The 27,649-nt window shown below is 39.6% G+C and overlaps 1 long non-coding RNA gene across 2 annotated transcripts in view; it reads left to right on the forward strand.

The window, feature by feature from the left end:
• Positions 1-767: 767 nt before the first annotated feature.
• The window catches only part of LOC142637423 (uncharacterized), a 46,942-nt gene continuing 20,060 nt past the window's right edge, over positions 768-27,649 (forward strand). The window contains exons 1-5 of one of the 2 annotated variants that reach the window (XR_012844634.1): positions 768-942; positions 2,280-2,425; positions 3,295-3,318; positions 4,871-4,961; positions 5,598-5,684. This is a non-coding gene — a long non-coding RNA (uncharacterized LOC142637423). Of the gene's footprint in view, positions 943-2,279; positions 2,426-3,294; positions 3,319-4,870; positions 4,962-5,597; positions 6,279-27,649 lie in introns of those variants that run through there. The other variant, XR_012844633.1, reaches the window with a different exon arrangement.

Here is a 27,649-nt window from a genome sequence, read left to right on the forward strand (position 1 = left end):
ATTTGTTTTCGCTCTAGATTTCCTACAAAAAGCACATATCATAAAATAATAGAATATTCAATTCAACATAGGTATGTGAAAATGAAATTAATAATAATTAAAATATAATAATTTAGCTTAATGATATCAAATAAATAGGTAGAGAATCTAAACTCTAAACTCCATACATAATGTTAAAGCTACTCAAATAACAAATACATCAAAGTAAATAAAAAACATGTATTTACACCCACAGTAGGCTAAGCTAACTTTCTCTCTAGCTAAATACATTTAAAAAAAAAAAAAGTATTTGCGCCAACAATATCCTACTCTCCCTATTCTGTCACTCTTTTTAATCATGATGGTCAAAGGGTGATCGCCAAAAAACATCAAAACTTGAAAGTGAAAACTTGTCACAAAAATCAACTTTTTTTTTATGAGAAAAGAAAAATCAACTTTGATTTCACTTCAAACACTACTGATTTTTTTAAAAATATATACTAATAAATTTAGGTTTTTTTTTTTTTTTTTTTGAGAAAGAAATTTAGGTTTTTTTTAGTGGGCTAGAAAATACTATTGTTTATTTCAGTTTTTAAAATTTTAAAAATAATGGGCCGAATTAAAACGAGTATAGGCCCAAGCAGTGATCCAAGTCTGATCCAAGTCCAACTCTCTCTTTTGAATTTCAAAAAATATTACCGTTGAGTTGAGCAACAGTAAAAAATCACGCCCCAACCCTGCTTTCCCATCTCGTTATAAATTGAAATCTCTCACATAAAACCAGACTCTGTTTTAGATTTGGAAATCAGAGAGAGAGAGTGAGAGAGAAGGGTATCGGCAATGGAGGCGTTATTTTGATCCAGAAAGGGTGAGGAGCGCAGAGAGTGCTGCCTTCCCATCAAATTAGCCATTAACACAGAACCGTAATCTCACCTCAAGAATTACTTTCTCACAAATCTCCAGGTACGCTATTCGATTCCCCAACCCTACCGCCTTTCTAATTTCATTATGTGCTATATTTTCTATGTAAAAGGTAACCCTATTTGTATTCTGCGCGTTGGTTTTGGGTATAATTAGATTTTTTTAAATTATTCATTTGAGCCCTAGGTTCCATTTGTATTTGTTGCTGAACCAAATTTATATCTGTTTTGAGGAACCTAATGCCTTTCGTAATTTTTTTTATACCGTGCTGTGTTTGAGGGAAATTGTGGTTCTTGAAACTGAGATAAATATGGATATGGATTGAATGATTTAATTTCTCTCTCTTATTATTCTCTGTGTGTCTGTGACTCTATTCTTATCCATTCCTTTGTCAAAACTCAAAAGATCTAGAGAAAGAAGCTTCACTTTGTTTGTTTGATCCATAGGGTGATGGGGCAGAAGGGTTTTGCTTTTTTGCCATGGTCATGGGTTCTTTCACATGTAATTGAGGATTTGGACTTTGACTTTCATGAATGAAAAGTTTCTATAATGTTTTGAGCAAATGTTAGATTAATAATTGACAACATAGATTTTTATTTTGAAAAATTAAACTATTGCATGTTAATAGATTATTATCCCCAAGCTATATTCAAATGTTAAAATGAGATTGTATCAAATTGATTTTCTGTAAACAAAATTCTCAAGAATATACCAAACTTAGTAAATAATATTGCTAAGGATCTTGTGAAATTCCTAATTTGTCTCTGTAATCATGATGATTCTGCTAAACAAAACTATAATCCTCGCACAAAAATTTGCATTTCTTTTTATATTATCTTCACAGGATATTAGTGGGCTTATAAACGGGTTACTAATTAAAAATTTCCTTGTATCATTAAAACTTATCGCACATGGTCTACACAAGAGTAGTGCAGTGTTGGTTTGAACATTCACTAGGGAACTATTGGTTGATATCATTAAAACTTATCAAGTGAGAACATGTCCTTATGCTGTAATTTCAAGTGATAGCTGTAAGTTGGGTGTGCTTCTGTTTGTAATGCCTTGTCTCGTTTCAACAAAATTATTCGTACTTTATATATATATATATATATATATATATATATATATATATATATATGTTATTCTGTTTGTACTCAAGAGTTTGTAGTTGTAGCTGTTTTATATTTCATCGTGCACACAAACTTGTGTGTTGTTTCTAGATATGCTTCTTTTGTTATTCATCCTCAGCTGAATTGCTTTGAAGTGAGTCTTGTTTGAAAATTGTCCTCATTGTTTTGTAAGTATCATAGTTCTCATTTTTTTACTGGCTTCTTTATTGGCACATTATGGATAAATAATTATTTGTGGTAATTAATCAGGATTTCCGGAAGGACTGGTTAATAATTTTGATGATAGTCACATCTTCCTGGTCTAACATAAACACAATACATTTGGAGAAAGCTACAGTCTCCACCGGGAAGGAAGGATTATTATCAGAGGGAAATGCTGCTTACAATTGGTCCAGGTGTTCTATATATCTGACTTTGATTAGTTTGCTAAATGTCATAGGCCATAGTTGCAATAACTTACACAATTAAAATTAATATTGCAGTTGCACTGAAAAGAAGACTCATTGTTTACAATTTGGAAATAGAGGATTCTTAGAGCTTAATAGTCAAGGGGAAAAAAAAGGAATACTAGGTATTGTTTGAACTCCAAGAAACATTTTAAAATGATCTGTATGGTTTTTTTAGATGATCCATATGTTACACACACAAAAGAAAATGAGAGGGAAAGAGGCAAGTTAAAGCTGGAATCTTTTTCTGGTGAAATGCTTGAAGTTACATTATTCCTTCTTTTAATCATCACTAGTGATTTCAATCTAACGCTTAATATCTGGCCATAAAAAGAAAAATCCAATAGTGAATTAAGAACTTCATGTTCCTTTTTTTATATAACATGTTGGAAAACCAAGAAGGTTAGTCTGAATACGCCAGTGTCTTAGTTTTCAGTGCATTTTTGAGACATTTCCAAGTTTAGTGGGCTAGGTCATCGTATTCTCAAAGTGATATCTAAGTTGTTTATTTGCTTAAAGCTGTTGAACTAGTTCAGAAGCATGTTAACTTATATTGATAAAATTCACATATGATGAGCATTGATGACATGAATGCATACTTGGATTTTTGCGAAAGCGACAATAATGGCAGATGTGTTGATGAACTGGAAATCTCAATTATCACAGCGGGGCAGTCTTAAAAAGCTCTATTTCTACCACCAGCACCTTACAGCGATAATTTCTTGCATTCAATTACATTGGCAGATTGATATAGAATTTATTTATTCGGTTAAAGTGCTATGTGTTGCTGATCTGGATCCTTTTTTTTTTTTTGACAGATTGCTGACCTGGATCTTATATAAGTATGATTTGGTCTCTACATTCTCTCTCTCTCTCTCTCTCTCTCTCTCTTCCATAAAGATAAGTTTAACTTTGTCTTCAATCCTTGTAATTTGCAACCTGCCATATGACATGAAGGGCTGTATAAGCCTGACATGGTAAGATGGGAAACAGTGTCTATATATGTTGATTTGTTGATAATGTGATATCAATGGACAAATTAATTTTGGGAAAAGGGGTTGAATTAGATAAGGGTATTAGAGCATCCACATCAGTGTGTGGATAATCATGTATAATGCAAAAAATTTTCAATTTTACACATTTTGAGCTACATCAGTAGAGCTAAAACTAAGTAAAATAGTGTAAAACCATCCCCGAGCTACAGTACCGTGTATATTTACACGGTTACTGTAGCTCGGGTAAACAATATTTTATCATTTCTCCTTCTCTCCTTTTTTTCTCTCTCTGATCCGTTCTCAACAGACTCCATCATTTTCTCAACACAGAATACAGAGATATACTTTGCTCAAAAAAAAAAAAAACACAGACATACACAAACAACCACAGATCGGTGCTTGACTTGTAGATCGGTGCTTGACTAGTCGGAGCTCGTGGGTCTTGCCGTGGATCGGAGCTCGCGGACGCTGGATCGGAGCTGGCGGATCGGCGATCGGAGCGCTGGATCGGAGCTCGCGATCGCGCTGGATCGGAGCTCGGATCGCGCTCCGAGCGCTGGATCGGAGCTCGCGATCGCGCTCCGAGCGCTGGATCGGAGCTCGGATCGAGCGTTGATCTGGCTGGGTAGAGAGAGAGTGAGAGAGAGAGAGAAATGAAGAGAAGAAATGAAGAGAGAGAGAGAGAGAGAGAGAGAGAGAAATTAATCAGAACTGAAGAAGAGAAGAAATGAAATGAAGAGGCGCGTAGGTTAGTTGAGAGAATTAATAAAAAAAAGTGAGGAAATTATTATTTAATTAATAGAGGGAGTAGGATAGATGAACTGATGTGGGTAATTTGTAAAAATGAATGTGTAAAATTTTAAAAGGAGGTTTTTTGTGTAAAATAGAGGAAATTTTTACATGAACTGATGTGTTTGCTCTTAAAGAAAGAAAATAGAAAGGTGTCAAATTAAGGAAAGGGGAGCAATTAGAAGAATATTATCAACAAATTAACATATTTAAACTTAGTTTTATATATATATTCACTTTTTTATATGATTATAGTGGATGGCAGTATTGTTTTTATTAGTCAATTAGATTTTCACCTATGACCTGTCCTGTCCCACCATTTGTACGAACTAAACCAGGGGTCTTAAAATGGTTAGTAGCATTGTGGTTTATTGTCTTAAGTAGTCCTAAAATCTAAGGCATGAACTGATGATTCTGTGCTTGAAAGCTGGTCAGAATATGTGTTGTCTTTCATAAAATGATATGGCCAGAATATATCACATTTTGTTTATTGTCTTAAGTGGTCTTAAAATCTAAGGCATGAACTGATGATTCTATGCTTGAAAGCTGGCCAGAATGTGTTGTCTTTCATTGAGGTGCTTTGGATATTCATTTCTATTTCATTATTCAGACACAAGGAATGAGGCGGGATGTAATTACTTACGTATGCTTCCTGCATTGACAAGGATAGCACATGAGGAAGGCATTTGAGAATTGTAAAGGTAAGTTTTTCCTTAACTTTGATGTGTATTGTGTGAGTTTGCAAATAACCATTATCTGGGATCCAATCCTAAATACATTTATGAGTAATTGTGGTAATTAATGCAGCTAGCTACTCTCTTACTTATATTATATAATAAAATAAAAAAATTGTTAGAACGTGTGAGGAACATGTGCCATTTTGATAGATTCTCACTATTGCATAAAAAGGTTATGTAATCTGTCCTACAAATTACATGATGTAGTGTTAAAGAATTACAATGAAAGAAAGTCGTTACAATAAGAAAGAGAGAAAATCAATAAAATCTACAACATAATGACTAAAATTAACTTGTTTTATTCTCTTGTGAATTTCAAGTAACAAAAGGATAAACAAACTTGTAACAAAAGGAAATTCCAAAGCTACAAGTAGAAAGATAATCGTTTTAATAAGAAAACTATAAATTCTTGAATTTGAATTGCAGTGAGGACAGAATTATATAGATGATCAGTTTTGATTGCAATGTGCTTTCCTGTATTTGTTTATTACAACTAAGTGGTATTGAGCTCTTTTATTGCATTCAATTTGTTTATTACATATGACCTCTAGCTATTAGATATGCATAGCTGACAATTTGTCTTCCCTTTCTGGTTGACAGCATTGTTCAATGGGATTTGCTACTGGCAGAAAAACATTATTAGTGTGTGGGTTTTGCCTTTTGCCATGGTCATGGAATCTTGCACAGGTAATTTCCTATGAAACTACTTGCCTTTTTTATATTTCTCTATTTTTTTCGTGTTTATATGTTATGTGATACTGCAAGTAATTTTATTTCCATGGTAGTTGGCATAATAGTCATCTATCACTCCATGTGAACATTGTTTTTTATTTTTATTGACCATACTTCATAAGTGTCCTCTAGGATATATAAAAAGATTAAAATATGAAAAACGTACATGTACTAAGTGGATTATCTAAAAGTTTAGAAGAAGCTGTTCTCCACTAATGACCTTACCCATGGCATGCCCACGTGCATGCACCAAGGCTATGACAACTGCCATGGGGAAGCAACCATGGCAAAGGTGCAGCCAAAGCCAATGAAGTCCCCATAGGTAAGCAGCAAAGGCCAAGGCAGCCACCAAGGGCACGCTCCCAAGGCCAAGGCATAGCATGCCTTCCCAAATAACCTCCATTGAGAAAAAAAAAAAAAAAACTTTTTTGGAAAAAACCCTCATTTGGGAAGTAGCCAAGGCTATGGGCGCATCCACATGCATGCTCCCAGTGGGGAAGTAGCCATGGCAAAGATGAAGGCAGCACCCATAGGCAAGGCAGCCATGGCTAAGGCACGCAGTCAAAGCCAAGGAAAACCCTATAGGCAAGCAGCAAAGGCCAAGGTATGCTGGCCTGCCTAAATCCTTTGAGAAAAAAAAAAAACCCTTATTCAGAAAAATAATCCTCTAACAAGCAAGCAAGCAAGGCCAAATTAACCCCCATTAGCACACTGCCATGGCATGCCGACGTGCATGTTCCTAAGGCAGCAATTGGGAAGCAGTCATGGCAAAGGAACATGATTAAGGATGCACCCACATGTAAGGCAATTGACTTAGGCATGCAGCCAAAGCCAATGAAGCTCCCATAAGCAAGAAGCAAAGGCCAAGGCAGCCCCTGTGGTCACGTTGTCAAGGCCATGCAGCATGCCCGTGTGCATGCTCCTAAGGCCATGACTGCCTATGGGGAAGCAGCATGGCTAAAACACCTAACCAAAGTGAAGGCAGCCCTCATTGGCAAGTAGCAAAGGCCAAGGCATGCTAGCCTGCCCAAATAACTTCCTTTGAGAAAAAAAATTCTTTGGAAAAAACTCTCATTTAGGAAAATAACCCTACAATGAGCAAGCAACCAGTGCTAGGGTAGTCCCCGTGGGAATGTTGCCAGCACCATGGCATGCCCACGTACATGCTCCTAAGGCCATGATCAAGACAGCCTTCAAGGGCAAGGCCGCCATGGCTAGGGCATGATGGCTAGCCTAAATAGCCACATTTGAGGGAAAAAAAACCCTTCTTTTGGAAAAGTCCCTTATTTGGGAAAATAAACACTCCAACGGGCAACTAGCCAAGGCCAACATAGCGCTCGTGTCCACGAGCTCCCAAGGCCATGACAGCCTCCACGGGGACGCAGCAACGACAAAGCCATACAAGGTAGCGCCCGTAGGCAAGGTTACCATGGCTAAGGTACGCGGCCAAGGCGTCTCCCATAGGCAAGCCAAGCCAGCCCCTGTGGGCACGCTGTCAAGGCTAAGGCATGCTAACCTACCTAAATAACTTACTTTGGCAAAATAAGTTAAGGCTAAGGCATACACCCTTTTAGAAAAACCCTTATTTAGGAAAATAACCATCCAATGGGCAAGCAGCGGGCCATGGCATGTCCACGTGCATGCTCGTAAGGTCGTGATAGCCTCTATGTGGAAGAAGCCATGGAAAAGGCACACAACCAAGGCAAGGCAGCACCTATGGGCCGGGTCGCCAAGGCAGCCCTCGTAGGCAAGCTACTAAGGCTGGCATTTTGGCCTGCCCAAATCACCTTCTTCGGGAAAATAACTTCCTTTTAAAAAAACCCATATTTGACAAAATAACCCTCTAAATGGGTAAGCAGCCAAGGCCATGATAGTCCTTATAGGGAAGTAGACATGGCAAAGGCACACAACCAAGATCAAGGCAACATTCATGGCATCCCCATAGTCAAGCAGCAAGGCCAAGGCAACCTTTGTGAGCATGCTAGCAAGGCCTTTACATGTTGGCCTACCGAAATAACCTTCTTTGGGAAAATAACCCATTAATGGGCAAGCAGCCAAGACCAAGGCGCCCTCGTGGGAACGCTGCCAAGGCCAAGACAACCCCCATGGGGAAGCAGCCATAGCAAAGGCATGCAACCAAGATCAAGGCAGCACCCATGGGCAAGGCGGCCATGGCTAAGGCACGCCGCAAAAGCCAAGGTCCACAGGTAAGAAGCAATGACCAAGGTGGCACTTGTGGGCACGTTACCAAGGTCAAAGCATGTTGGACAACCCAAATAATCTCCTTTGAGGAAAAAACCCTCACTTGGGAAAATAACCCTCCAATGGGCAAGCAACCAAGGACAAGGCAGTCCTCGTGGGCACATTGCCAAGGCCATGGTACCCCCAATGGGGAAGCAGCCATGGCAAAAGCAAACAACCAAGATCAAGGCAACACCTATGGGCAAGGCCTCCATGGCTATGGCATGCAACCAAGGCCAAGGTAGCTCCTATAGGCAGGCAGAAAAGGCCAAGGCAGCCCTCGTTGGCACACTACCTAGTACCTTGCCCAAATAACCTCATTTGAGATTTTTTTTTTTTTTTTTTTTTTTTTTTTTTTTTTTGTGGAAAAAACCCTTATTTGGGAAAATAATGGGAAAGCAACCAAGGTCAAGACAGCACCCATGGGCACGTTGCCAAGGGCATGTAATGCCTATGCGCATGCTCTCAAGGCCATGACAGCCTCACAGGGAAGTAGCCATGGAAAAGGCACATAGCCAAGAACAAGGTAGGACCTATGGGCAAGCCACCATGGCTAAGGCATGCAACCAAGGTCAAGGCAGCACCCACAAGCAAGCGCGAAGGGTAAAGCAGTCCCTATAGGCATGCTGCCAAAGCAAGGTAGGTATGAGAAAAACAAAAACCTTACTTTGGAAAAAACCTTCAGTTGAGAAAACAACCCTCTGATGGACAAGGTAGCCCCCGTAGAACATTGCAAAGGCCATGGTATGCCCACATGCATGCTCCCAAGGCCATGACAACCCCTATGGGGAAGCTACTATGGCAAAGGCAAGCAACCATGGCTAAGGCATGCACTCAAAGCCAGGATAGCCCCTATAGGCAAGCAGTAAAGACCAAGACAACTCCCATGGGCATGTTGCTAAGGCCAAGGCATGCTGGCTTGCCCAAATAAGCTCCTTTGAGAAAATAAAAACCTTCTTTTGGATAGGCAAGTAACAAAGGCTAAGGAAGTCACCATGGACATGCTACCAAGACGATGACCCTCATGGGAAATCAGCTATGGCAAAGGAACACACATAGCCAAGATTAAGGCAGCACCCTGGGCAAGGCCACCATTGCTAAGACATGTAACAAAGGCCAAGGCAGCTCCCACAAGCAAGTAGTAAAGGCCAAGGCAGCCCCCGTGGGTATGCTGCCAAGCCCAAGGTATGCTGGCCTGCCCAACCTCCTTTGAGAAACAGGGAAGCAGCCATGGCAAAGGAACACACATAGCCAAGATTAAGGCAGCACCTTGGGCAAGGCCACCATGGCTAAGGCACGTAACAAAGGCCAAGGCAACCCCTACAAGAAAGTAGCAAAGGCTAAGTTAGCGCCCGTGGGCATGCTGCCAAGGCCAAGGTATGCTGGCCTACCCAATCTCCTTTGAGAAAAAACCTTCTTTATGAAAAAAAAAAAAACCTTATTTGGAAAAGTGTCTCCAATGGGCAAGCAGGCAAGGCTAAAGCAACCCCCGTGGGCACATGGGCATGCTGACGTGCATGTTCCTAAGGGCATGACAACTGTAATAGGGAAGCAGCTATGACAAAGGCTTGCAACCAAGATCAAGGCTGCACTTACATGCAAGGCAGCCATGGCTCAGGCATGCAGCCAAAGCCAAGGAAATACCTATATGTAAGAAGCAAAGGCCAATGCAGCCCCCATGGGCACACTGCCAAGGCCAAGGCATGTTGGCCTGCCCAAATACCCTCCCTTGAGAACAAAATCGACTTTCATTTGGGAAAATAACACACTCCAATGGGTAAGTTGCCATGGCCTAAGGCAGCTTCCGTGGGTACATTGCCAAGGACATTGTGTGTGCTCCTAAGGCCATGATAGCCCCTATGGGGAAGTAGCCACGACTAAGGTACACAGCAAAGGCTAAGGCAGCTCTCGTAGCTACCAAGGCCAAGGCATGTTGGCCTACCCAAATAAACTCCTTGGAAAAAAAAAACCTTTTTTTTTGGAAAAAAAAATACACAATTGGGAAAATAACCATCCAATTGGCTTGAAGCCAAGGCTAAGGCAGCCCTCGTGGTCACATTGTCAAGGCCATGGTTATTTTCCCCACGGAAAAGCAATTGAGGCAAAGGCAAGCTACCAAGATGAAGGCACGCAATCAAAGTGAAGGTGGCCCCCATCGACAAGCAGCAAAGGCCAAGGCAGCCCCTGTGGTTACATTGCCAAGCCCAAGGCATGCTGACTTGCCCGAATAACCTCATTTGAGAAAAAAAAAAATTCTCTTAGAAAAAACTCTCATTTGGGAAAATAACCTTCCAATGGGCAAGCAACCAGAGCTAGGGCAGTCCTCATGGGAATGTTACCAAGGCCATGGCATGCCCAAGTACATGCTCCCACAGAGAAATAGCCATGACAAAAGCTAATAGTCAAGATCAAGGTAGCCCTCATGGGTAAGGCCGTCTTGACTAAGGCACGTAGCCAAGGCCAAGGCGGCACCCATAAGTAAGTAGCAAAGGCCAAGGTAGCCCCTGTGGGCACGCGGCCTAGGCTAAGGCATGCTAGCTTGACCAAATAACTACATTTGAGAAAATAAACATTTTTTTGGAAAAAAACCAACATTTTGGAAAATAACACTCCAACAAGAAACTAGCCAAGGCCAACAAAGTGCTCGTGGATGCATTGCCACAAGAAACTAGCCAAGGCCAACGAAGCGCTCGTGGACACATTGCCATGGCCATGGCAGGCCCACGTGCATTCTCCCAAGGCCATGATAACGCAACCACGGCAAAGCCACACAACCAAGTTCAAGACAGCACCCATGGGCAAGGTCACCGTGGCTAAGGCACATAGCCAAGGCAACCCTTATTTGGAAAAATAACCAAATGGGCAAGCTACCAAGGCCATGGTAACCCTAGTCCGCACATGGCCAAGATCAAGGAAACAACCTTGAGCCAAGTTGCCATGGCTAAGGCACGCATCTAAGGCTAAGGCAACCCTAATAGGCAAGCAACAAAGGCCAAGGCAGCTCCTATGGGCAAGCTGCTAAGGCCAAGGCATTCTAGCCTACCCAAATCACCTTCTTTTGAAAAATAAACTCCTTTTGAAAAAACTTATATTTAACAAAATAACCCTTTAATGGGTAAGCAGCTAAGGCCAAGGTAGCTTGGGCATGCTGCCAAGGCCATGGCATGCTTCTAAGGCCATGACAGTCCCCATAGGGAAGTAGCCGTGGGAAAGGCAGACAGCCAAGATCTAGATAGCATCTATAGGCTACGCTGCCATGGCTAAGGCATGCAACCAAGGCAACCCTTGTGGGCACGTTGGCAAGGCCATTACATGCTGGCTTGCCGAAATAACCTCCTCTGGGAAAATAACATCATTTTAGAAAAAAAGCCTTATTTGAGAAAATCACTTTCTAATGGGCAAGTAGCCAAGACCAAGGCAGCCTTCATGAGAACGCTGCTAATGCCATGGCATGCCCACTTGTATGCTCCCAAGGCCATGACAACCTCCATGGGGAAGCAACCATAGCAAAGGTACGCAGCCAAGATCAAGGTAGCAACCATGGCTAAGGCACGCCACAGCCTTGGCTAAGGCATGCCACCAAAGCTAGGGCAACTCCCACAGGCAAGAAACAAAGGCCAAGGCAGCCCTCGTGGGCACACTATTAAGAAAAAGGCATGTTGGGTTGCCCAAATAACCTTTTGAGAAAAAAAACCCTCATTTGGGAAAATAACTCACTAATGGGCAAGCATCCAAGGCCTAGGAAGCCCCCGTGGACACGTTGCCAAGGCCATGGCCTGCCCATGTGCATGCATGCAAGGGCATGACAGCCCCTATGGGGAAGCAGCCATGGCAAAGCCACATAGCCAAGTTCAAGGTAGCACCCATTGGTAAGGCCACCATAGCTAAGGCACGTAGCCAAAGCCAAGTCATCCCGCATAGGCAAGCAGCAAAGTCCAAGGCAGCCCACATAGGCACTCTGCTAAGGTATACAGGCCTACCCAAATAACCTTCTTTAGGTATATAACCCCCTTTTTGAAAGCACTCTTATTTTGGAAAATAACCATGCAATGGGAAGCAGCCAAGGCCAAGTTAGCCCCCATGGGCATGCTGCTAAAGCCATGGCATGCCCACGTGCATGCTCCCAAGTCCATGATAGCCCCTATGGGGAAGCAGCCATAGCAAAGCTAGCCATCTAAGATCAAGGCAACACCTATGGGCAAGGCCACCATGGCTAAGACACGTAGCCACAACCATAAGAGCCCTCGTAGGCAAGGAGCAAAGGCCAAGGCAACCCTCGTGGGCACTCTACTAAGGCTAAGGCATGTTAGCCTGCCCAAATGTGCTCCTTAGAGAAAAAACTACCTTCTATTGTAAAAAACCCTCATTTGGGAAAGTAACCCTTCTATGGGCAAGTAGCCAAGGCCATGGCAGCCCCCGTGGGCACATTGCCAAGGCCATGGCATGCCCACGTCTAGGCCATGACAGCCCCAATGTCGAAGCTGCCCTGGCAAAGGCTTGCAAGCAAGGCTAAGGCATCCCCTATAGGCAAGTATCAAAGGCCAAGGTAGTCTTCGTTGGCACGTTTCCAAGGCCAAGGCATACTGGTCTGCCTAAATGACATCTTTTGAAAAAATAACCCTCTTCTAGAAAAAACCCTTATTTTGGAAAATAACCATGTAATGGGCAAGTAGCCAAGGCTAAGGTAGCCCTCGTGGGCACACTGCTAAGGCCATGGCATGCCTACGTGCATGCTCCCAAGTCCATGATAGCCCCTATGGGAAAGTAGCTATGGCAGAGCCACCTAGCCAAGATTAAGGTAGCACCCATGGCAAGGTTGCCATGGCTAAGGCACGTAGCCATAGCCATAGCAGCCCCAATAGGCAAGATACAAAGGCCAAGGCAGCCCCCGTGGGCACTCTGCCGAAGCTAAGGCATACTGGCCTATTCAAATGAGTTCCATTGAGAAAAAAAGTCTGTTTTGTTAAAAAACCCTCATCTGGGAAAGTAACCCTACGATGGACAAGTAGCCAAGGACATGGAAGCCCCCGTGGGCATCCCTTATAGGCAAGGACCAATGGTCAAGGCAGCCCTCGTGGGCACGTTACCAAGGCCAAGGGACCAATGGTCAATGCAGCCCTCGTGGGCACGTTACCAAGGCCAAGGCATACTGGTTTGTCTAGACAACCTCCTTCGAGAAAATAACCCCCTTGAGAAAAAAACCCTATTTTGGAAAATAACCATCAAACGAGCAAGTAGCCAAGTCCAAGCTAGAACTCGTGGGCTTGTTGCCAAGGCCATGGGAAGCCTATATACATGACTCCAAGGCCATGTCAAGCCCCCATGGAAAAGCAGTCATGGTTAAGCCATACAACTAAGTTCAATGTAGCACCCATGGGCAAGGCTGCCATGGCTAAGGCACGCTATCAAGGCGGCAGCTCCTATAAGCAAGAAGCAAAGGCCATGGCATGTCCACCTGTATGCTCTCAAGGTCATGACAACCCCCATAGGGATACAACCATAACAAAGACACGTAACCAAGATCAAGGCAGCCCCCATAGGCAAGGCGGTCATGGTAAGGCATGCTGCCAAAGCCAAAGTAGCTCCCATAGACAAGAAAAAATGGCCAAGGTTGCCCTCGTGGGCACGCCTGCCAAGGCCAAGGCATGTTGGGCATGTTGGGCTGATGGAGGAAAAAATGGTGAAAAAGAAAGATGTTTTATAAAGTTAAGTTGCTTAGAGAAAAAAAATAATGAACTAGCTCTTCAGGAGACACACTTTTGGAATAATACCTCATTAGTAGATCTCTTAGATTCAAATTCAACTAGTTACAATGAAGGCAACCTTGCTTATTTATAGTTACATAAGCAAGCTGCTGAGTTAGTTACAAGAACCCACAATGTGGCTGCCATGTGATTTGGCCAAAGCCTAACTAACTTCTTTAAGTAACTAATAGGCCATTGCACTTATCACTAACAACCTATCAACTAACTAACTTTTTGTTACAAGTGATAAAGGCTATTAAAAGTAAAACAAGAAATTACTTATTACACAACATAAGCTAGTAACAGATAGATTTAAAAAATGAATTACATCAGGATTATACCTCTTTGGAACACAATTGTCCTTAAGTGTTACTTGTTGTAAGCTGATCTGGTTCATGAAAGGGTAGTAAGTGATGTACATTGAAACTGTTAGAAACACGTAGATGATCAGGTTGCTTGACTTGGTAGGCATTGTCATTGATCTTATGTAGTATAGGACAAGGATCAGTCTTCTTTTACTGCAACTTTGTATTAGGTCCGTGTTCCTCTCCTCGTTTAGGATCACCTATACTAGGTCACCTTCCTTGAAAATCACTTGCCTTTTCTTCTTGTCAGCTTGTGCCTTGTACTTAGCATTGTTGGCCTCTATTTTCTTCTTAATATCTACATGTAGTTGTTGTATGAAGTTAGCTTACTCAGCGGCTTTCGGATGCTCCTTCTTGGTTGTATCCCATAAACAATCTTAAAGGGAGAGTGTTGAGTTGTTCTATTGGTAGATGAGTTATAGGTGAACTCTGCTATAGGTAAAACATTCTCCCATTCCTTAGGTTTGTCCCTTACAAAACACCTTAGGAGGTTGCCCAAGCTCCTATTGAGCATCTCAGCCTGTCCATCCATTTGAGGATGGATGCTAGTGTTGTACTGCAAGTTAGTACCATTTTCCTCCACAAAGTCCTCCAAAAATAGGCAAGAAACTTGGCGTCCCTATCAAACACAATGTTGGTTAGAACTCCATGTAACTTATAGATCTCCCTAAAAACTAAACCTGCAATATTGGAGGCATCATTAGTCTTTTTGCAAGCCACAAAATGGGACATCTTGGAGAATTTGTCCACTACCACTAGAATAGAGTCTAATCTTCTAGTAGTAAGGGGTAATCCAAGCACAAAGTCCATGCTAATGCTGGTCCAAGGCTTGTTAGGCATTAGAAGGGCAAATACAATCTAGCATTGGTGGCTATCCCTTTGCTTTGCTGACATATCATACATCTTTGAACTAGTCTTCCCATATCCTTAAGCATGCCTGGCTAATAGAATTGTTGTTGTAGGAGCTGTAGTGTCTTCTCTCTCCCAAAATAGCCTTGGTTATGCACTTCAAGTAGAATCTTGTGCCTGAGAGAACATTTTGGAATACAAAGGAGCAGGCCTTTGAACAAGTAGCCATCTTGTAGGTTGAATCTAGGACAGGCAGCTCTGTTGCCTTGTTGCAAATTATGTGTAATCTGAAACAACTTGGAATCTTCCTTCTACTGCTCCATTAGTGCCTTAAAGCCATCAATTGTGTTTTGCATCAGCACTAGTAAGGAAGATCTCTTGCTAAGACCAACTACCATTTTATTAAGGACTCCAGCTTTATGCCTTAAGTTAAAGTTGAACTGTTGTAGGCAGAAAACTCATTTGGAATGCCATTTATTGAGGGCTGCTTGGCTGTTGAGGTGTTTAAGAGCCTCATGGTCAGTTTAGAGTATAAATTCTTTGTAAGCCAAATAGTACTCCTAATGTTTTATTGCTTGTACTATGGTATAGAATTCCACATCATAGGCGTTGTAGTTGAGCTTGGCTGAATTGAGTTTTTCACTAACATAGGCCACTGGCTTGCCTTCTTGACTAAAACACCCCTTATGCCAACTCTAGAAGCATCATAATCCAATTCAAAAATCTTTTCAAAGTCAGGTTCCTACATTACTGGTGCTGCAGTAAGGGAAGCTTTCAAAGACTCAAAACTCTACTGCTTAGCATCATCCCACGCAAAAGTAGACAGCTTGAGATAGTCAATGAGTGGCGCTACAATTGTGCTAAACCCTTCGATGAATCTCTTGTAAAATTTAGCTAACCCATGGAAGCTTCTTACTTCAGCCACAAATTTTGGAACAGTTCAATCTAGAATTGCCTTAACCTTCCCTTCATCCATTGCAATTCCTTTATCAGTCACCAAATACCCAAGAAAACCTACCTTACTAACTGCAAAGGTACATTTCTTGGTATTTACATAGAACTTATTCCTTCTTAGTAACTCAAACACAGATTGCAAATGATTCACATGATCATTGAAAGTCTTGCTATATACCAAAATATCATCAAAGTAAACTACAACACATACACCAAGCAAAGGCTGTAACATTTGAGTCATTACCCTTATGAAAGTAGCGGGTGCATTAGTAAGACCAAAAGGCATGAGAAACCAACTCATAAAGCCCGCTATGAGTCTTAAAGGTAGTCTTCCACTCATCCCCTTGCTTAATCCGATTTGATGATAGCCACTTTTAAGATCTATCTTGGAAAAGATTTTAGAACTAGTTAGACAATCAAGCATATCATCTAGCCTAGGTATAGGAAACCAATATTTGATTATAATTTTGTTAATTGCTCTATTGTTAACACACATTCTCCAACTAAGATCCTTTTTAGGGGTTAAAGGGGTTGGTACAACACATGGACTAATATTTGGCCTAATATATCCCTTGTCCAATAGTTCTTGCACTTGCCTATTAAGTTCATCCTTTTCCATTGGTGTCATGCTATAGGCAACCCTATTAGGTAATGCAGAACCTGGAATGAAATCAATGGCATGTTGTATGTCTCTCATAGGAGTAATTTAGTAGCTAGTTAATTAGGGAAGACATCTTTAAATGACTTGATCAAATCTTTTATAGATTGAGGCACTATCATAGCATCTAACTCTAATGCAGTCAATAACATGTAAACCACACTAGTTGCTAGAGTTTCTTGTGCAAATTTCTTGACAATAAGCAAAAAATTAGGCTATACAGTAGTAGGAATTTTAAGAATCACCTTTTCTTTCATTGGCAGTAGGGTGTAATATGTTGTCCATCCTTGTATAGGTGTTCTTCCTTCCATCATGGTTGATATGCCTATCATACTGCCAAGGCCTTCACAATAGGAAATGACATGCATCCATCTTCACTACATCACAAAAAACTAAATCTTGGAACTTCTTCCTAATTGAAAAGGAGACCATGCATATCTTGGAAACTCTTATATCATTGCCTATCTTAAGCCATGTTAGTTAGTAGTGGTGAGGATGATCTTCAGTCTTTAAACCAAGGTTGTCAACAACTTCTTCAGAAACCGCATTTTCACAGCTTCCCCCATTAATAACTAAGCTGCAAATCCTACCACTAATGTTACAAGTGGTGTAAAAAATGTTGCTCCTTAACTAATCCTCCAGCTCCTCTTATTTTGGTGCTAACAGGTCTTCTTCATTACCAAGGCCAAGCCTTCTTCCTCATCTGAGTCACCTATAACAATTTCTTCTTCATAAAATTGAAATTCTTCATCTTTCTAGTCTTCACAACCTTCAATTATCAAAGCTTTACCCTTGCCTTGAGCACTAACTCCCCATTTCTTGCAATTTGTGGTCTTGTGCCCAACTTCTCCACACTTGTAGCACTTAAATGTAAAACTTTGTGCTACTTTAGGGATTGGCTTGGTTGCACCAGAAATTGAAGGCAGACCTTCACTCTCAATCTTGAAAGGTTGTGCACTATTAGTAGTTGGCCTTCCTTGAGTGCTGACTTGGGTACTTTTGCTACCACCATAAGCTTGGAATTGCACAAAAGCTTGTCTTGCAAGTTTCTTCTTAAACATCAAGGCTTTATTGTAAGCTTTAGAAATAGACCACGGTTGGTGCAAATATAAGGCATCTTGAATTGGTGGTTTAAGACCACTCAAGAACCTTGCAACCATCGGCTCTTTACTCTTATTCAGGTCTACTCGAGCTACCATCTGATAAAATGCCTTTGTATACTCTTCCGCATTGCTATGTTGCCTCAAATTATGCAGTTGTTTGTACAAGGACTGCATATAATTGAAAGGCAAAAACTGGTTTCTCATTTTCTGCTTCATCTTACCCCAATCTTGGATCTTTCTTTTACCCTTTCTAACTCTTTGAACTTGGAGTTGTTCCCACTAGGCTAAAGCTCTCCCTCTCAGCTTGATAGAGATCAACTTCACCTTCTTGGAATCTGGCACCTCATGGAAATCAAATATTTTTCCCACTTGGTTAAGCCAATCCATGAATTCTTTATGATTCAAGATACCATAGAACTCAGGTAACTCAATCTTGAAGTTTGATTGCCATTTTGGTTCTCCCCTTGGAGGACTAGACACTTGCCTTGGACCACCTCCTCTAGGTTGACCAACTGGGTTACTAAAGTTGTTGTGATTGTTAGTTTCAGCATTCTCAGCAAGTTCATCATCATTTCTAGGATGATAACGCCAGTTTCTTACCACTTCCTTGGTCAAGGTAGGAAGCTGCCCCCTTAGCAGCTCCATAGTCTCCTCCTATGTCACCTGGGGTTCTCCTTCTTGGTGTGGTTGTGGTTGCTACTTAGGTTGAACCTGCACCTCAAGTTCATCTACTGCAACACCTTTCTTGTTCCTTTTGTTGTAAACTATTGGTGTCATCTTCACAAATTCTTAAGTTCATTAGTAGAGGATAAGAAAATGAAATCAAGATAGGATCTTGATAGGTTCTTGATGACAGAAATGAAGAAACAAATGATGGAAATATGCATGTGTGCAGTGAAAAAATAACGGATCTACTTCATTCATAAAAGTTAACATGTACTAAATAAGTTTCAGAACTTAAGAACAAGAGAGTATAACCTTGGAGCGGTGAATTTCAAAACTGAAGATCAAAATCGCTTGGGAACACTTTCAATCTTCACTCCAATTCCACTAACGCTCAAGATGTGTGGTCTCTCAATCAATTCCAAAGGGAGAATTTCAAAGTATCTAATACTTACATACACCACTTCACAATGGTGTTCTTTTTTAAAATTCTCTCCAGAAAATTCTGTATGTTTTTTCCTTTGTGTCTAGCCGATTATCTAATTGGGCTGACCTTTTGGGCCTTTCCAATTGGGCTTAAGTGTGTGGCTTGGAGTGGGACCAAAATGGACCAATAAGACACTAGTTCTAATAGGCCTTGGGCTTTTTTGTCAACTCTTGACAAGTCCAAAGTTACCATTAACTATATTTAATACCACTATATAAATATAGTTGCACTCTAGGCCTTATCTATAAATTATATCCCAAGACTTTATTATACATGCAACCCCTTCATAAAATATTCGTAGTAACACAAAGTCATAAATGTAGACTGTCACTTTGTAAATTACTACATCTTATCCTTGAGTACCCGGTTTAATCCTTTAAGTTATTCATCATATATTTATGAAATCCAATCTCATAAATATATACTCTAGTAACTATTTACTAAAGTAGTTAGGCCTAACATTTTGAATAAAAAACCCATTAAACTTATCTGAAGGGAATATTTTGTATCTCTGTTAAGAAATTATGAATTCCATCTTGAGAATATATGTTCCATCAACATTAAATGTGGTTGCCCAACATACTGAGGTTTTGACCGTAACTCTAGATTTCACTCCTGATATATCAAAGCAACCTACACCTCATGATCAAGTCCATTATTCTCTCAGGATTAAGAGTTCATGCAAATATAAGTCGTGAGTTTATTATTCATTTGACAGTCGTTAGGAGAATAATAAATCTCACACCGGTCCAGTTCAATATGTTTTAACTCTTAAAATATATCAACATATCAACTAGAAATCTCCATTTCCATGATCAAGACAAATCATCTTAGTTGATATGTTATAGTTTTCGCAGATGAAATGCCCAATTTCATCACCGACTACAAACAAAAATTCTGAGTTTACAAAGAACTTGTGATTTATATCTTCTATGACTTTTCACATAAATCACATACTATGCATCTCATGGACTATATGATAATGTCCCAATATTCATGTTGCCATTATTTTTAGATAATAACAACAAAAAAAAACTTTATTAAACACAACATTAAGTCACACATAATGTCATAAATAATAACATGCATAGTATCATACAATAGGATTTAAGGGCACTAATCCTAACAATCTTCCACTTGCCCTAAAGACTATTGTGCACTAATCTAACTCCCATCTCCTCCAAATGAAACTCGAAAGTCCTTTAGGGCAAGGCTTTGGTAAAGGGATCCGCTAGATTCTTTGCACCATCAATCTTTGCTACTACCACATCTCCACGAGTAACAATGTCTCGAATGATGTGATACTTTCTCTCTATGTGCTTTCCTTTCTTGTGATTCCTTGGATCCTTGGATTGTGCAACTGCTCCACTATTGTCGCAGAACAATGTAATGGGAACTTGCTCAATTCTCACAACACCAAGATCAGAAAGGAATTTCTTGAGCCAAAGAGCCTCTTTTGCTGCTTCAAAAGCAGCAACATACTCGGCTTCCATGGTGGAGTCAGCAATACCAGATTGCTTAACACTCCTCCAACTTATGGCTCCACCTCCCAAGGTGAAAACACATCCCGACGTGGATTTTCTGAAATCTAGATCCGACTAAAAACCCGAATCTGTATAGCCAATGGGAATCAAATCCTCACAACGGTAAACAAGCATATAATCCATCGTTCTCCGTAGATACTTGAGAATATGCTTTACAGCTTGCCAATGTTTAGGTCCTGGATTTGATTGATATCGGCTGACCATGCCAACTAAATAACAAATATTCGGTCTAGTACAAAGCATGGCATACATGAGACTTCCCACAGCAGAAGCATAGGGAACTTGTCTCATCATGTTTTCTTCCTCTTGAGTCTTAGACCTTTGGTCATCAGACAGAGGAACTCCATGTCTAAAAGGAAGTAATCCTTTCTTGGAGTTTTGTATGCTAAACCGTTCTAGAACCTTATTTATATATCTAACTTGTGACAAACCTAACATCCTATTCTTTCGATCTCACCAAAGCTTGATCTCTAGAATATAGTTAGCTTCACCCACGTCCTTCATATCAAATTGTCTTGACAACCAAACTTTAACCGATGACATTACCCTTACATCATTTCCAATGAGTAGAATGTCATCAACATAAAGCACTAGGAACATTACTACTTTGTCTTGATGTCTTTTGTACACACATGGTTCATCAAGATTTTGCTCAAAACCAAATGATTTGATTGCCTGATCAAATCCGATGTTCCATGACCTAGATGCTTGCTTAAGTCCATAAGTGGACATTTTCAACTTACATACCATATGCTCTTGGTTCTTTGCTATGAAACCTTCTGGTTGCAACATATAGTTTTCTTCTTCAAGATTGCCATTAAGAAATGCAATCTTGACATCCATTTGCCAAATCTCATAATCATAATGAGCAGCAATGGATAAGAGAATTCTGATAGACTTAAGCATGGCTACTGGCAAAAAAGTTTCATCATAGTCAATGCCATCTTTTTGTATATACCTTTTCGCCACTAGTCTTGCTTTAAAGGTTTCAACCTTTCCATCTATTCCTTTCTTTCTCTTGTAAACCCATTTGCAACCAACAAGTTTAATGCCGTTAGGCGCCTCTACAAGATCCCAAACTTGATTGGAATACATAGAATCTAATTCAGATTTCATAGCTTGGATCCAATGATGTGCATCTATATCATTCATTGTTTCATCATAAGTGTAGGGATTCGATTCAGCCTCTTTTGAGATAGCTTTATAAATTTCTCCCAAACCTATGAATCTCATAGGAGGCCGAACAATTCTCCCACTACGACGAGGCACCTGTGTACTAGACATATCATGAATAGTATCTTGTGGTGTATCCAATACATCCTCATCATCCCTAGTTTTATCCATCGATTGATTAACTACAGGTTCATTCATTTCAGCCAAGACAACTCTACTTCTAGGAGTAAAATTATTCATATAGTCATTTTCCAAGAATTTGACATTTTTGCTAAGAAACACTTTATTATCCTTGTGACTATAGAATAAACCTCCAACTGTTCCTTTTGGGTACCCTACAAAGAAAACCACTTCTGTTTTAAATTGTAACTTGTCAGACTTTCCTTTTAACACATGTGCTGGACAACCCCAAATATGGAGATGTCTCATACTAGGCTTACGCCTATTCCACAACTCTACAGGTGTTTTAGGAACAGACTTTGAAGGTACGAAATTCAGAAGATACATTGTAGTACTTAAGGCATATCCCCAAAAAGAAATTGGTAGAGTCGAATAACTCATCATAGATCTAACCATATCTAAAAGAGTCCTATTCCTTCTTTCTGCTACACCATTTTGTTGTGGAGTTCCAAGTGCAATCAACTGGGATATAATCCCATTTTCAGTCAAGTAATCCTTAAAATCCCTAAGAAGGTATTCGCCACCTCGATCAGATCGAATAGCCTTTATGCGTTTTCCCAATTGATTCTCAACTTTAGCCTAAACTCTTTGAACTTGTCAAAAGCTTCGAACTTCCATTTCATTAGGTACACATAACCAAATCTAGAGTAATCATCAGTAAAGTTGATGAAATACTCATAACCACCTCTTGCTTGGATTGACATAGGACCACATACATATGAATGTACTAGTTCTAGCAAATCTTGAGCTCTTCTACCTTTTTGCATTAAAAGGTCGTTTGGTCATTTTACCTTCCAAACAAGATTCACAAATTGGAAATTCATTAAAGACCATGGACCCCAAAAGTCCATCTTTGATAAGTCTTTGAATTCTGTTTGAATTGATACGACCTAAACGCAAGTGCCAAAGATATGCTTCACTAGTAGAAGGAAACTTTCTCTTTAATGATTTCACATGTGAATTATTATCTAATTCAAAATTATATAATTCATGCTTATCAGGAGTTAAAATATAAAGACCATCTACAATATTGCTAGAACAGATAAACATTTTATCATTCTTTATTACAACATTGTCTTTCAGGATAATACAATACCTATGTTTACCTAAATAAGTTGCATAAATTAAATTCCTACAAACATTAGGTACAAATAGACAGTCTTCCAATATTAAAACCCTAGACTTAAAGCACAAATTAACAACACCAACAACTACAACTGGAACTCTACTCCCATCCGCTAAGGTAAGAAACAATTCTCCTTCATTCAGCTTTTTGGTCTCCTAAGACCCCTGCAAAGAATTGCAGATATGATTAGTACAACTTGAATCCACACACCAGGAATCCGTGGGATTCTGTACCAAACATATTTCAAGAAGAAAGGAAGTTGTCATACCCTTGTTCTTGGCAGCCTTAAACTTTGAACAATTTCTCTTCCAATGTCATTTCTCACCACAATGGAAACACTTTCCTTTGAGCTTCTTTTCTTTGTCGGCAACTCCCAAGGCAATTTGTTTACCCTCTTGCTTAGTGAAGTCCTTCTTCTTACCCTTGCCTTTCGACTTGGCTTGAGAAGTAGAAACTTCACCAACATTGACTTCAACACTAGAAGTACCAAGGATGCCTTCTACCGCTACCAATTCATTCATTAATTCAGACAAGGAATAAACCTTTTTGTTCATATCATAATTCAGTCTGAATTCCTTGAATGATTCTGGTAGTGACTGGAGTATCATATCCACTTGGGATTCTCCATAAATGTCGGCACCTAAAATCTCTAATGTATTCAGATTAGAGATCATTGTAAGACAATGCTTTTTCACTGAAGTACCTTCAGCATTTTGGTATTATAAATTTGCCTCATGGTTTCTTGCCTTGCTGAACGACCTTGCTCACCAAACATCTCCTTCAAACTATGCATAATGTCCGAAGCAAGTTTTAATGCATAATGTCCGAAGCAAGTTCTACATCCTGCATTTGATGCTCTAAAACATTGGAGATAGATGCTAGGATATAACACTTGGCCATTTCATTAGATTTTTGCCAACGATCATATCGCTGTTTTTCCTCGAAAGGAGCATCTAATGAAGGAAAGCTAGGACATGGTTGAGTGAGCACATATTTGTGCTCTTCAGCTGTTAAAACAATGTCCAAATTTCTTTTCCAGTCAACATAGTTGGATCCAGTCAGTTTGTTTTGATTAAGAATAGAAACAAGTGGGCTAAATGATGCCATGTTCAAATCTAAAAATAATAAACATAAATATAATAAGTAAACTGGACATTATCAATTTAGCATATAAACATATAGTATGGAACCTTAATAAAACTGTAACATAATATATGCAACGACAACCCAATCCCATATTCAATATTCCTCAGGATAGAGTGAACATTAAATACTATGATTGATTAAGAGCTATTCTCATTCTTAGTGCTATCATGATAACTCTTATCAAACACTAATAATATGTCGTTTTTAAATTTAGCCTCTAAGTAATAATAGTAAGAACTCAGCATAAAGGATACTATAATACTTAGTCTAGTGTATATCATTGTATAGAATCATGTATAGCCACATTTCATCCCTTTAACAGGTTTATTTTGTAGTACCATGATAAAACACCCTTCGCATGGAATGCAAAGCTCGAAGCTAAGACAAGGCATTTGATTAAACCACTATAAACCAAGAAATCCAATCTTGTAGGACCATGAAATAAATATTCTCTGCATGGAATGCTAAGCTCGAGGCAAAGACAAAGTATATATTTCACACTACTATGAACCAACAATGGAGGCCATGAGATGCAACCCTTGTATCTTTCTCCCAAAAGATGTTTTAAGATAAAGGTCTTTAAATTTAAAACATCCATAAACTAATTACACACTTCCTTGCTCTTTATATATGTAAAAACACTTAGAAAAATTTTGAATCCACAGTCCTCGATCGATCCTCGACAAATTCTCGATCGATCGAGAATAAGTTCTACGAAGCTCGATTGATTCTAGACAGATCCTCGATCGATCGAGAGATCTTCTGTCAGCTCGATAGATGCTCGACAGATCCTCAATCGATCGAGCGTCGCGAATTTCGAATTTTCCAAAATTTTTCTAAGACAGTTTTGTACATTTTCATGTACAAAACAACCAGCATACGATCATAATGAACAAAAATTGATATCAAAATTGAAATTCATTGATGCTATAGCCTTAAAGTTCAGTTTAACATACTTAAACTAAAAATTAAACAACATCATTACATCAAAATCAGTTTTTATCAACATGAAAATATTGTCTATAATTCCAAAACTATAAACATGTTAAACAGATACGAAATGAAGACCGCTCTAATACCATTTGATGGAAATATGCATGTGCGCAGCGGAAAAATAACGAATCTACTTCATTCATAAAAGTTAACATGTACAAAATAAGTTTCAGAACTTAAGAACAAGAGAGTGTACCTTGGAGTGGTGAATTTCAAAATTGAAGATCAAAATCACTTGGGAACACTTTCAATCTTCACTCCAATTCCACTAACGCCCAAGATGTGTGGTCTCTCAATCAGTTCCAAAGGGAGAATGTCAAAGTATCTAATACTTACATACACCACTTCACAATGGTGTTCTTTTTTAAAATTCTCTCCAGAAAATTCTGTATGTTTTTCCCTTTGTGTCTAGTCGATTATCTAATTGGGCTGACCTTTTGGGCCTTTCCAATTGGGCTTAAGTGTGTGGCTTGGAGTTGGACCAAAATGGACCAATAAGACACTACCTCCAATAGGCCTTGGGCTTTTCTGTCAACTTTTGACAAGTCCAAAGTTACCATTAACTATATTTAATACTACTATATAAATATAGTTGCACTCCAGGTCTTATCTATAAATTATATCCCAAGACTTTATTATACATGCACCCCTTCATAAAATATTCGTAGTAACACAAAGTCATAAATGTAGACTGTCACTTTGTAAATTACTACATCTTATCCTTGAGTACCCAGTTTAATCCTTTAAGTTATTCATCATATATTTATGAAATCCAATCTCATAAATATATACTCTAGTAACTATTTACTAAAGTAGTTACGCCTAACATTTTGAATAACAAACCCATTAAACTTATCTGAAGGGAATATTTTGTATCTTTGTTAAGAGATTATGAATTCTATCTTGAGAATATATGTTTCATCAACATTAAATGTGGTTGCCCAACATACTGAGGTTTTGACCGTAACTCTAGATCTCACTCCTGATATATCAAAGCAACCTACACCTCACGATCAAGTCCATTATTCTCTCAGGATTAAGAGTTCATGTAAATATTAGTCGTGAGTTTATTATTCATTTGACAGTCGTTAGGAGAATAATAAATCTCACACCGGTCCAGTTCAATATGTTTTAACTCTTAAAACATATCAACATATCAACTAGAAATCTCCATTTCCATGATCAAAACAAATCATCTTAGTTGATATGTTATAGTCTTCGCAGATGAAATGCCTAATTTCATCACCGACTACGAACTAAAATTCCAAGTTTACAAAGAACTTGTGATTTATATCTTCTGTGACTTTTCACATAAATCACATACTATGCATCTCATGGACTATATGATAATGTTCCAATATTCATGTTGCCATTATTTTTAGATAATAACAAAAAAAACTTTATTAAACACAACATTAAGTCATACATAATGTCATAAATAATAACATACATAGCATCATACAATAGGATTCAAGGACACTAATCCTAACAACAAATTGCAAACCAACTTGAATCCTAAGGATCTCAAGCTCTAATACCAATTTATGATGGAGGAAAAAAATGGTGAAAAAGAAAGATAATTTAGAAAGCTAAGTTGCTTAGAGAAAAGAAAGAATGATCTAGCTCTTCAAGAGACACATTCTTGTAATAGTACCTCATAGGTAGATTTCTTACATTCAAATTCAACTAGTGACAATGAAGGTAGCCTTGCTTATTTATAGTTACATAAGCAAGTTGTTGAGTTAGTTACAAGATCCCACCATGTGGCTGCCATGTGATTTGGCCAAAGCCTAACTAACTTTTCTAACTAATATACTACTGTACTTATTATTTACAACCTATCAGCTAACTAACTTTCTGTTATAAGTGATAAATGCTATTAAAAGTAAAACAAGAAATTACTTATTACACAACAGAAGCTAGTAACAGATAGATTTAAAAAATGAAGGCAACACCCATGGTACGGTAGCAATGGCTAAAACATGCAACCAAAGTGAAGGCGGCCCTATTGGTAAGCAGCTAAGCCAAAGCAGCCCCTGTGGTTACGCTGCCAAGGCCAAGGCATGCTTGCCTGCCCAAACAACCTCCTTTGAGAAAAAAAAAAAAAACTTTTAGAAAAAAATCTCATTTGGGAAAATAACCTTCCAATGGGCAAGCAGCCAAGGTTAGGGCAATCCTCGTAGGAACGTTGCCAAAGCCATAGCATGCCCATGTACATGCTTCTAAGGCCATGACAACCCTCATAGGGAAGTAGTCATTGCAAAAGAAAATAGCCAAGATCAAGGCAGCACCCATGGGAAGGCTGCCATGGCTAAGGCATGTAGCCAAGGCCGGTGCAGTCCCCATAGGCAGGCAGCAAAGGCAAAGGTAGCCCTTGTTGGCATGCTTCCTAGGTTAAGGCATGCTAGCTTGTCCAAATAACCTCCATTGAGAAAAAAAAAAACCTTCTTTTGGAAAACATCCCTCATTTGGAAAAATAACACTCCAATGGGCAAGCAGCCAAGGCTAAGACAACTCTTGTGGACATGATGCCAAGGCCATGGCCTACCCAAGTTCATGCTCACAAGGCCATGACAGCCCTGATAAGGAAGCAGCCATGACAGAGCCACATAGCCAAGTTCAAGGTAGCACCCATGGGCATGGCCAACATGGCTAAAGCACACAGCAAAGGCCAAGGCAACCCCAATAAGCAAG

This window comes from Castanea sativa, chromosome 5 (genome assembly GCF_040712315.1).
Source record: "Castanea sativa cultivar Marrone di Chiusa Pesio chromosome 5, ASM4071231v1".
Lineage (NCBI taxonomy): Eukaryota > Viridiplantae > Streptophyta > Magnoliopsida > Fagales > Fagaceae > Castanea > Castanea sativa.